Raw genomic sequence first — 10486 nt, 5'->3', positions numbered from 1 at the left:
AGCCCGTCTCAAGCCTGCCTTGGGTCTCTCGGCTGCCCAACAGCATTACAAAACCTTCCTTCCTTCCTTCCTTGGCTTTTTACAAGAGGATGTAGTGACAAGATAAGGGGGAAGGGATCCAACTTAAGAATAGGCTTAGGTTAGATATTAGGCAGAAATTCTTTACTGTGAGGATGGTGAGGCACTGGCACAGGTTGCCCAGAGAAGCTGTGGATGCCCCATTCCTGGAAGTGTTCAAGGCCAGGTTGGATGGGGCTCTGAGCAACCTGGTCTAGTGGGAGGTGTCCCTCCCTGCGCATGGCCGGGGTTGGAACGAGATGATCTTTAAGGTCCCTTCAAACCCAAACCATTCTATGATTCTATGATTAAAACATCTCCCCAGGATGATAAACATCTCCCCAGGAGACATAGGACGAAGGAGAAGGGATACCTGACTCTAAAAATCATTAAACACAGAGGTGCAGGATACCCTGCTGCTACCTTTCCACAGAGGCAATTAATGCAGGTAGTAGTATGCAATTAGTCTAAGGCAGTCTATTGAAATGTAATAACAAGAATGAAAAAAAAATCCCTTTGCCAATAAGATTCAGTGTGAAATCTTACTGTTGCCTTTTCTTATAAGAAAAGCTCTTTATAAGAGCTAAAGGTTTACCCTAGGAAGATGGCAAGACATACATTCATTTTCATTGTTTCCCCCTGTGCAGGTCAATTAAAGTGTAACTGGCCTCATTTGTTATGGTAATGAGAATTTACACCTTCCTCATCTTTTATTAATAATTTGCTAGATTATTTAGGTGCTCTGAGTCAGTGGGCATATTCAGGGAAATATCATGCCAAGTTTCTGATCAGGAAGAGATAAAAACATACCAAGTGGTGAATGTATCAACTAACAACATCTCTGTATGGAACAGCTGAAATCAGAAAACTTGGCAGCAGGGTGGAGATAATACCAAATACACCAGCAGGGCAAAAGTCTGTTTCTTTGAGGTTCTCTCTTCTTGGACACATATTCACAGTGAGTTACCCTGCATTAATTGTTCTCTTTTTTTGTGTATTACTTTTCATCTGAAGAATTCAAAGCACTCATCATTACTACTGCTCATTTGATAACTGTGAAAAACAGAGGAAGGGCAGGTTACAGAAACTTCCACATAACCATCTAAATCTTTAAGACCAGGAAAAAAATTTCTTTTTTTTTCCCTATTGCAAAACATGAAGCTGCAATAATTGTGACATGCGTGCTTCCTTATTCTTTACACTTTTACATCAATAAAAAGTGACTTACAATGTCGATCGTTACCCACACAGAGCTTCCTGTAGGTCTCCCCCTTTTAAAATCATTTTTGGGCTGGTGTTTCTACAACGAAGTATTAAAAGAATTTTTTTTTTCACTCAAAAATCTGTCACAATCAAGTTATTGAACAGGTATTGTGACTCTTCCCCCAGTGTACTGTCCCCTACCTGCCAGGACTCAGGTCTCTGCTCTGATTCAGACCTGTTGCATAACATTGGATAAGACTCTTGAGGAAACTGAACTTGTGAGAAAGCTGTGAGGATGTCTGCAACTCTACCTTTCTTTCCTTAAAGCTCTCTGCAGCCTGAGGTAGGATTGAGATGGGGATGACTCAAGGATTCAACTTAGAAACATTATGGAAAAACATCAACATGGAAAGGTTGATGCCTGAACCCAGTGACAATAAGGAAACAGAACTTTACCTGACTCTAAGCCCTCTCCATGAGATAGTGGAATTAACTGGTTCTTTGCTTTTTATTAACTACAATTTTCAGAAGGTTGTTGAACAATTCATCCAAGAATATCAGGAAGAATGTAGCTTTTGGACTTCCAAGTCGCTCGCTGGACATCAGGGAGCGCTGTTTCACCACCAGCAGTTTGAACCGAGACAATGCAGCATTTGTCCAGCAGAATACACGGGGTTTCACGTTGTACCTCTTTCCTAACCCTTCCTGTAGGTGGACATTAACTCGGTTTAGCCATTATTCATCTTTTTAGGTAATCACAGTTCGAAATTACATTTTTAATGTACAAATTTATACATCATTTTTGGTTTTATTTTTGTATAAATATGTGTATATAGTTTTTATTTTTATATAAGGTTTATATGTATAAAATTATTAAGACCTGGGCTTGAAAGACCCGGGATTCTTACAAAATCTTATTTCTGGGAAAAAAAAAAAAAAATTTCCATATATGCACTGGAACTCCATTATATGAGATATGTAGTTATATAACTATCCAGAATTTGGTCCCAAAAGGCAGCTGTAGAGCAGTTTATTTCCTTTAAATGGAAAAAGGACAAATTTTTTCAGTGAATAAGTTGTTTACAGATAGATTAAGAAGCATCACTGAAGAAAAGCACAGGGATAATATTTTAATAAATTACATTTAGGATATACGTACTTTTTGTTCAGATTTTGATATTTTTGAGATGCCTTTGGCCTTTGATAGCCTTTTCAGTGAACTTTTTTTTCACCTAAGAAAGATAAAATACCATAGGCAAAACACCTGGTATTTCTTTTCAAACAAAGTCATAAGAACCACCATTGATTCTTTTAAATACAGATCATTAACCAGAATAAAATATGTATTTTTCAATTCTCCTACTTCCTGCAGAGCGTGAAATAGGAAAAAAGTCTCTCTTCTCTGTAGACATGACTGCTGACCCTGCTGGGGAAACCTGGCTTCTTGATCAAATACATTCTAAATGAAATGCTCATGGATTGAGAGCTCCATTCCTAAAGACCCATAGCGAAACTGAAACAAGCATCTAAAAAGCCAACTTTGGACGTGAGGTTAATTCTTTCAGAGTAAAGGGTGTAGCAAGTCACAGGAGTAAATTAAAGTCAAAGAGGAACAGATGAACCACCTGAATCCAGGTTTTTATATGCGGTTGCACCGGAAACCTGTTTTATATGTGGGAAGAGAGAGTAAGAATTTAGATGAGTTGTGTGAAATAAATTATTAGGGCATCATGGTGCCTGGACTAGGACTAAGCATAACACACTGAAGATCTGGCCTACCAGTTTGCTGCTGGGGGTAGTAAGCAAGGATACTGGAAAGGTACCTTGCAGTTAAATCCTTGCTTTTGACAAATGTTACTGTATGATTAAAATTAAAAATGGTTCAGTGCCACTTAAGTGTATGTCGCTGATGGATGAATGGGCAGGAAAATTGTTTCCAGTTCTGTTTACTTGAAAGGAACGTCTGAGCACACTGCAGTGTTTTCTAATAAGTCCCAAAACAGCTGTAGTTGTTCACAGGTGCTGAGAAATTCAGGAGCTAGAAGGAAAAAATTATTTGGAAATTATGCAGTGTACAAGAAGTGTAGCAACTAGACTAATAGAGCAACCAGTAATCGAAAGTGGAGGCCACCAGCAAACACAGTGCATGTTTAAACATGCTTCTCCTGCATACTTTGAAACAGCCAAGCACTCTGCAGCAACAAATCTCCATAAAGGGCCTGGGACATAAGTTTGAACTTGTTCATTCCTACTGTAAATAGACTGATATATCCTGTATGAACTCAACTAATTCAAAGCAGACAGGGGAGCTTTTAAGACTGGTTTTTAAGGATTGGCACCTGTGTGCTGGTTGTAAATTAAACAAAGGAGTCTTACCTGAAGAGTTCCAAGTTCTCTGTAAAAATAAATAGATAAGATAGACTACATTAGGTCTTCACCATCATGTCACAAAAGATGAATAATATCTCTCAACATCAGTAACTCAAAACTAGCCCTGTGTATTTTACATTAAAGGGAAAGGAGATGATCTGCACTGTTTTCCTTTAAGTGTTTTTTGAACCTTCTGACGTCATCCACCATATTCTAACTTTTTTTTGGCCACTGAAGATTGCATTTTGGATTTGCAAGTATTTAATAACCATGGCTATTTGTTACCCAGTTGTGCCCACGCTGTTTCTTCATGCTGAATTGTGCAAAGAGCCCTAATAAACAGGACTCCTCTCTACCTCCACGGCCCTGGAGCCATTTGTTCCAGATGACAAGAGCACCAGGCTTCCTGAGAGGCAGGTGCAGGAACAAGGAGGAGGTGTGCAACCGTGCCCAGGGCGCTGCCCATGTCCTGTGCATGCGCAGAGGGACTGGATTGCCTACATTCACACGGGGAAATGGGAACTTTCCACCTTTTCATTTTCTCCTCTTTCCTCTCAGAAACATCTAACAAACCCCAGACTTAGAAAATCTTCCAGGTGAAAATGTAGCTGAACAAAAAAGTTTCAAGAGTTTGACTTAAGAAATCATTTTTATGAAATGGCATTAGCTAAAATGTGTTTTGTTCCATCTGGCATATAACACAAATGCTTTGCCTCACTGATGTAATGTATACATGCACATTAATACACTAAACTACAAAACATCTAAGGAACCTATTATCCAGGAAATATATCTTATGTTATTATCTATGGACATCAAAAGTAGAAAAACATTGGTGCTTTCAAAATAACATCCTAATTCTTTTCCTGAAGGCAAGCTTCCAAAATAATAGCTGTTTGAGTGGCTAAAGAATAGGTGGGAGCCTTCAAACTTTTAGCTAGCTGGCTTATGATTCTATAACAGGGAAAAATGTGTAAATTTTACCAAAACTTTCTCATCTTTGTTTTCCAGTTCCAAAGTTTACTGGTCATATAATTCAGATCACAAACTCTTTCAAACACAGAGTCTATTTATTCTCTGTTTTTATACGATTGAACACAACTGAATCTTTGTCCATGACCACAGCCCCTATAATATGAAACAATAGTGGTAATTAAGACAGGACAGTTTTTCTGTTGTCAAGAGCTGTATTTGCATGATATGGCATTCAAAAGACTCACCTCATGAAAGGATTAATCAAAAGTAGTGTAGCTGTAATTTCTGAAGCAAGAGGAAATTGTTTTCATATGCAAATAATTTGGCTCCCATGCTTTCATACTGCTAAGAAAGGAGCAGTGTCAAGTTCAGTAGTGGGAAGGCAGAACTTCAAGGACAGCCCTTGAGAGACTAAAACCAGACAAGTTCAAATATGACCTGGAAAAAATCCAGGATTTACTTTTTTTAACTTGCATCCAATGGTCCAGGCTCCACACAGTTAAATTAGAATTGCCACAGTTTGTTAAACATTGAATGCCCCTCCCAAGAAGCAATGGGGTCTATAATTACACCACAACAGGTCAAAAAGCTTTCTTGTTTCTCCAAGTTCAGTAATCACAAGCTGTAAAAGTTCTCTCACCCAGAGGTTGTAGCAATAAAATGACTAGTACAAGGGCTGTAAATTAAAGTGCAAAGAGAAACAGATGAACTTTGGTAACAGCTATTGCTAACTGAAAAAATAAGGGAAACTCATGAACTGTGAAAATAGTCACAACACAAAAGCAATTTATTTCAGCAAGGGACAAAGAAAGCAAAACGCTGATGGCACGCCCACCTCTTTTAACCCCACTCCCTGCTGTCCGTTGTGTCGGTGTTTGTGGGATGAGATTTTTCTGCCCAGCTCATGGGTGTATTTATTCACCTTTGCTTGGGGTATGACTATGCACACAAATTAGAGTGAGGCAAGAGTGGGTGGGGATTTACAGCATGTTAACTGCTGCCTGGAAACTGCCTGTGTGCAGGCTGTGACCCTGTTTTCGTTGAGGAATACATGGCTTCTGCTCGCTACCAGGTACAGCCGTGTCCGTGGGTGTTACTGGGGGTTACCTGACAAACTGTAAATCCACACCCTCACTAGGCCCCCAAGCAACCTGTACAAGTCCAGCACAAGCAAATTCAACGGCAGGTTTTATGACAGAAGTACTCAATGTGCCTTCTGATAACACCACACTGAGAGACAGGACAACCATCTGCTTCAGTTCTGCCTACAGCCCAGAGATGTTGTCACGCGATAAAGCATGTTAAAAACTACTTAAGACTCTCTCAAACAGTTTCCAACAAGTGTTTTGACGAAGTTCCATCTGTATCTTCTTTCACAGAGAATGGCTAAAAGAGGGAAAAAAAATAAAGTATCTTAGATGCCAAAACTGAAACAATTTAAATGTAAACAGTTTCTTTTACTACAGCTTGTGATCTCGTGTTTTCCTCTGAGCCCTTTCCAAACCCTAGAAACCTGAGGGATTTGGCACAGTATGAAATTAGGTTTGCCTTGCTGCTGTGCAGTAGTCTGGATGAGGAGTTATTACGGTTTTTACATCTAATGCTATTTATTTTAAGCAGTGTTGAATGCTGACAATAGATGGATGTTCTAAAAATGCTGTCAGTATTAGAGCCATGGAAATGCATTTTCAGGTACATAAAGATGAGGGTGACAAACCTGTTACTGGCCCCACCCTCTGGAGTTAAGGCTAAGCCCTGGCAGAGAGGTGAGGATGCCACAACATATCAGACAGGTTGGTTTCTATAATCCTCAGAGACACAAATAGAACATACATTGATTGCATGAGCATTTCTCTCCCGTGGCTACACCCTGTCTAGTTTTATGAATCTCTGAACCAACAGCCCTGTACCTCTTAGCAGCTACTCTTACTTTCAAAGTAAGCTGATAGAGACCCAAGCTGTGGGCTTCTGAAGCTTTATGAAAGTTGCCACTGCCTCTGAACTAATTTCCATCCTCAGTGTGCATAACAGACAAGCACTGTGTTATTATTAAAAAAAAAAAAAAAGAAAGACATGATCTAGAAACAGGCGAAAAAGACCCAAACATGTAAAATAGCCTTTTTGGGGGGTTTTTTACAGTGTTTCGAAGCAGTTAGACAGCCTAGCAGAAAGACGTGAATGCTTGTTTATTTTCTTATTGGCTCTATGCTTGACCACCTCCATATGGCCAAAACTTTTAAGTTGTCCAGGACTCCAAATGTTCTCATTATTCAAATCAGTGTAACAAGACTTACCTGTTTTCTCGTGGTTTTCAAACAGGCAGGAAAAATCAAAGATACAGAAGCACCAGTTCTATTACAGTCCTTTGAGCAGCAGCATAGGTCGATTTGTGACAACATGGAATCTTCAGAAACACATCATGGACAAGGTACTGTACATAATTCCTCAATATTGTCCTCTTCCTACAGTTTTTTCAAGGTTTCATTCTATGCAGATGATGAAGTCTGACAAAAAAGTTGAATACAAACATTCTGAAGCTGTCCTAATACAAAGTTCCTGAGCAAGTCTATAATGATATATATAGCAATGTCTGCTGTCCAAAATACCTGTTGGCACTTTTGAGCATCAGTGTTTCTGGTTGTTTCTATCTTTGTCAGCCATAACCAGTTAAAAGCCATCATGAATTTTCAAAAGTTGTTAATTTTGTTGGAAAAAGATTAATAAGACTATGTTTCACGATTTGGTATCATACATGACCTATTTTCTAGGGATGAGACTTTGGTTATCTTCAGGAGGGTACACCCAAAACCAATCAGGTTTGCAGCCTCTGAAGAATCTGTTAGACCGAGATTGCCAAATACCCCAGTGGCATTGATCACGCTCTCTCCACTCATCTCTCTGATCTGCTGACCACAGTGCATGTCACAGCCCCACCTTGCATCGTTTCCTGATACTTCAGGAGTGACTCATACATCCTCGCGACTTTCTCTGAAAGCAGATTCTGTCCCTTTTCTGTGCCTGGGGAGTTTCACAAAACCCACTTACCTAACTTCTAGTGAACACCTGGAAATGACCTTACATCATATCCTGGTATCACACTAATTCTTACTGACTTCACGAATTTGGGGATTTATCTCCTTGGATCTGATTCACAGTTCACTCGAGTCAATAGAAAAATCTCCCACTGAAGTCAATGGCTCTTGAGTATTTTAGTGAACTAATACTTTATTCTCCAAACAGATCTGGATCAGATGTAAATTAGGGAGCAAAAGTTGAAAAATACAGATCACATGAGTTTTCCTAAGGTAAGTTTACATACTTCGTGTATGTAGAGTTTGGTGACCAACACTTTTTGCTATATAGTAGAGCCAGTAATGTGCTCGTAGCATTGAAATTACAATTCATCTGAGCTGTAATTATGCTTTAATAAGAGTAAACCACAACTAGCCTACACTGCACTGCCTAATCAGCAGTCAGCTATTTGATAAGAGGAGGTATCTCCAACAGTTGATAAAATTATCCTGTTTATAACCAATATGCAAGGCCTTACCTTTAGAGCTGTGTGCTGAGGAAAGTTTATATAGAATAGCCATTGAATATGGTCTCGTATTTCGGCACAAAGAGGTACAAGCACCACAAAAGGTACAAAAAAGACACTGCCTCCCAACCCCCCAGACACCAAGGCACCTGTGTAATAAACTTCAACAGTCAGGCTCTTGTATCTGTTTAGTCTCATGTCTGCTTCACTGGCTTTGATTGTACCGAGAAGCTGCCCTCAAAATAACCGGGAAAGAGGGTAAGTTTAACACTGCTGTGAATGGTCCTCATTTCCATTGCCCTGCTGGTGAATGGGATCATGTAGAGCAACTCTCCTTCAAAAGTACTGAGCAATGTTTAAACAATAATTTCTTCACATTTGGAAATCTAGTGAGACCACAGGTAGTGAGGTCCTTATTCGTTCCTGCAAACTGGAGGCAAATTAAATGCTAGACTACAAAAAACAGCATGATGCACCTACGTTTTCAGCAGTTACCTTATCACTTTCTGCTGGTGCTAACTCACATTTCACAATGTGTCACAACACAACAGTGCCAAAACACACTGTGAGAGGCTCTAGGCCACACAAATACCCTAAAACCATTCAGCCCCTAGATACTAAAGGTTATGTCTATTTTTTGACAACAAAGATACCTATGTGGTATTTGAAGGTGGTTGTAGAAGCAGGGCTACTTTCAGTATTAGCCTCTCCAAGATTTCAAGACTGCTTGGATTTGTAAAACTAGGCACAGAGTTTTACCTATACAAAACAAGGATCAGGAGAAGAAAGAGGACTATGTGTACCAAGCCTGTTCTGTTTTTCTACATTTATGTATTAAAAAAATAAATAAAATAAAGGCAAAAGTCCATCATAAAATTTATTAGTCCTTATTATCAAGGCTCACGTAGGTCAGCTTAGCAATTTGATAATGACAAGATAGCTCTTCTCATTTTGAACAAACCTGTACATTAATATGAAATAAGAGGCTTATAGTAAGGCAGGCATTTCTGGCTTATGATCCTACTCATCTTTCTGGATAATGCCATCACTTGACGAATGAGATGCGAGAAGTCCGTATTTGAGACTTTAGTCTTCCCAAGTTTTCATATTGCTAGGTCAAGTTTTCATTTTGAATCTTTGACAAGTGTATCAGAAGAATACACTTATCAATCAGTAACCATGCTAAACCACAAGAAGAATCAAGATAAATGCTGCAAAACTCTGATTCAGGCTGTACCAAGAGCAAATCCAAAGAGCTGTCCCTTTAACTAGGACCCATCTGAGACAGCAGCAGGGCACTGGAGACAAAAACAACATACAAAACCAGGTACAACACAAACACAGCTGTGCACAGAGACAAAACCACTAAGGTAGTTCACCAGCACTTTCGCTTCGATCATGCAAAGTTTTCAAACAGTTTCACTTACTGAGGTCTGCATGTGCAGAAGCAGAAACATGTTTTTGTTGTACAGTGAACTGGTGAAAAGAAGCTTCAAGTCTTTGAGGAGAATGTCATTCTGGTTTTATCCTGTACTAAAATAACTTGTTTTTCTAGGGTGCTAGTATCTTTAGAAAGATCTATGCATATTTTTTAACTGAATAAATAAATTCAAGGTTCATAAAGCATTTCCAGTGTACCATACCTATCTTTTGTCTTCCATTTTGGCATTGCTTTCACACTTTGGAAAGCCATCTTAAAGCCTGCAGCCAGCTTTCCCGTGTTTCCTCCTCGGCAACCTGGCAGGGCTCTGGCACTACCTCCCATTTTGTAGGATCCCACAAAGCTGCGCTGCTCAGAGACAAAGCACTCAGGACTACTTTTTCCTGAGCGAGGAAATGAGGATACTGCAGCACCACGAGCGAATCTTCAGAGCAACCTTGAGGTAGAGATTTCTACTACGTATTCTAGAAAGGAACCAAAACCGAAAATAAAAGTAAAACACATAACCAATAGAGATCCTTACAAAAGGGTTCATTCTATACAGATAGGCGTTCTGGTTTTTAATTAAAATTAGCTCACACGGCACCACTGCATACAAACAAAGCTCACTATAAAGTGCGAGTATTCCCCGCTTGCTCTCAGCTCGCCGAGAGGGGAGTGGAAACACCCCCCCACCTGTCCCGAGGGACGAGCCCGGGGCCACCAGGCCAGGCCAGGGACCTCGGAACCTCCCCGGCGCTCCGAAGGTCAGCGGCGGGCGCGGGAAGCCCCGAACCGGGAGGGATGCGGGCACTGCTCCCCCTGCCCGTGTGTCACAGGGCAAACACGCCCGGGAGCTCCCGGTGATGACTAACACTTTCCCCTCGACAGCGGGGACGGCTGTTCCCCGGCTTCCCCCACGA

General features: G+C 40.2%; 1 long non-coding RNA gene across 1 annotated transcript; it reads right to left on the bottom strand.

The window, feature by feature from the left end:
* Positions 1-5369: 5369 nt before the first annotated feature.
* Positions 5370-10480, bottom strand: LOC108445631. Its single transcript, XR_001860575.1, has 3 exons — positions 9787-10480; positions 6900-7109; positions 5370-5991 (listed from the first exon to the last, which is right to left on the bottom strand). It is a non-coding gene; the product is annotated as an uncharacterized LOC108445631 (long non-coding RNA).
* Between the last annotated feature and the right edge of the window lie 6 nt (positions 10481-10486).

The sequence above is a fragment of the Corvus brachyrhynchos genome, unplaced genomic scaffold (assembly GCF_000691975.1).
Source record: "Corvus brachyrhynchos isolate BGI_N302 unplaced genomic scaffold, ASM69197v1 scaffold101, whole genome shotgun sequence".
In the NCBI taxonomy this organism is placed as follows: Eukaryota; Metazoa; Chordata; class Aves; order Passeriformes; family Corvidae; genus Corvus; species Corvus brachyrhynchos.
This window is presented reverse-complemented; position numbering and strand designations above follow the sequence as displayed.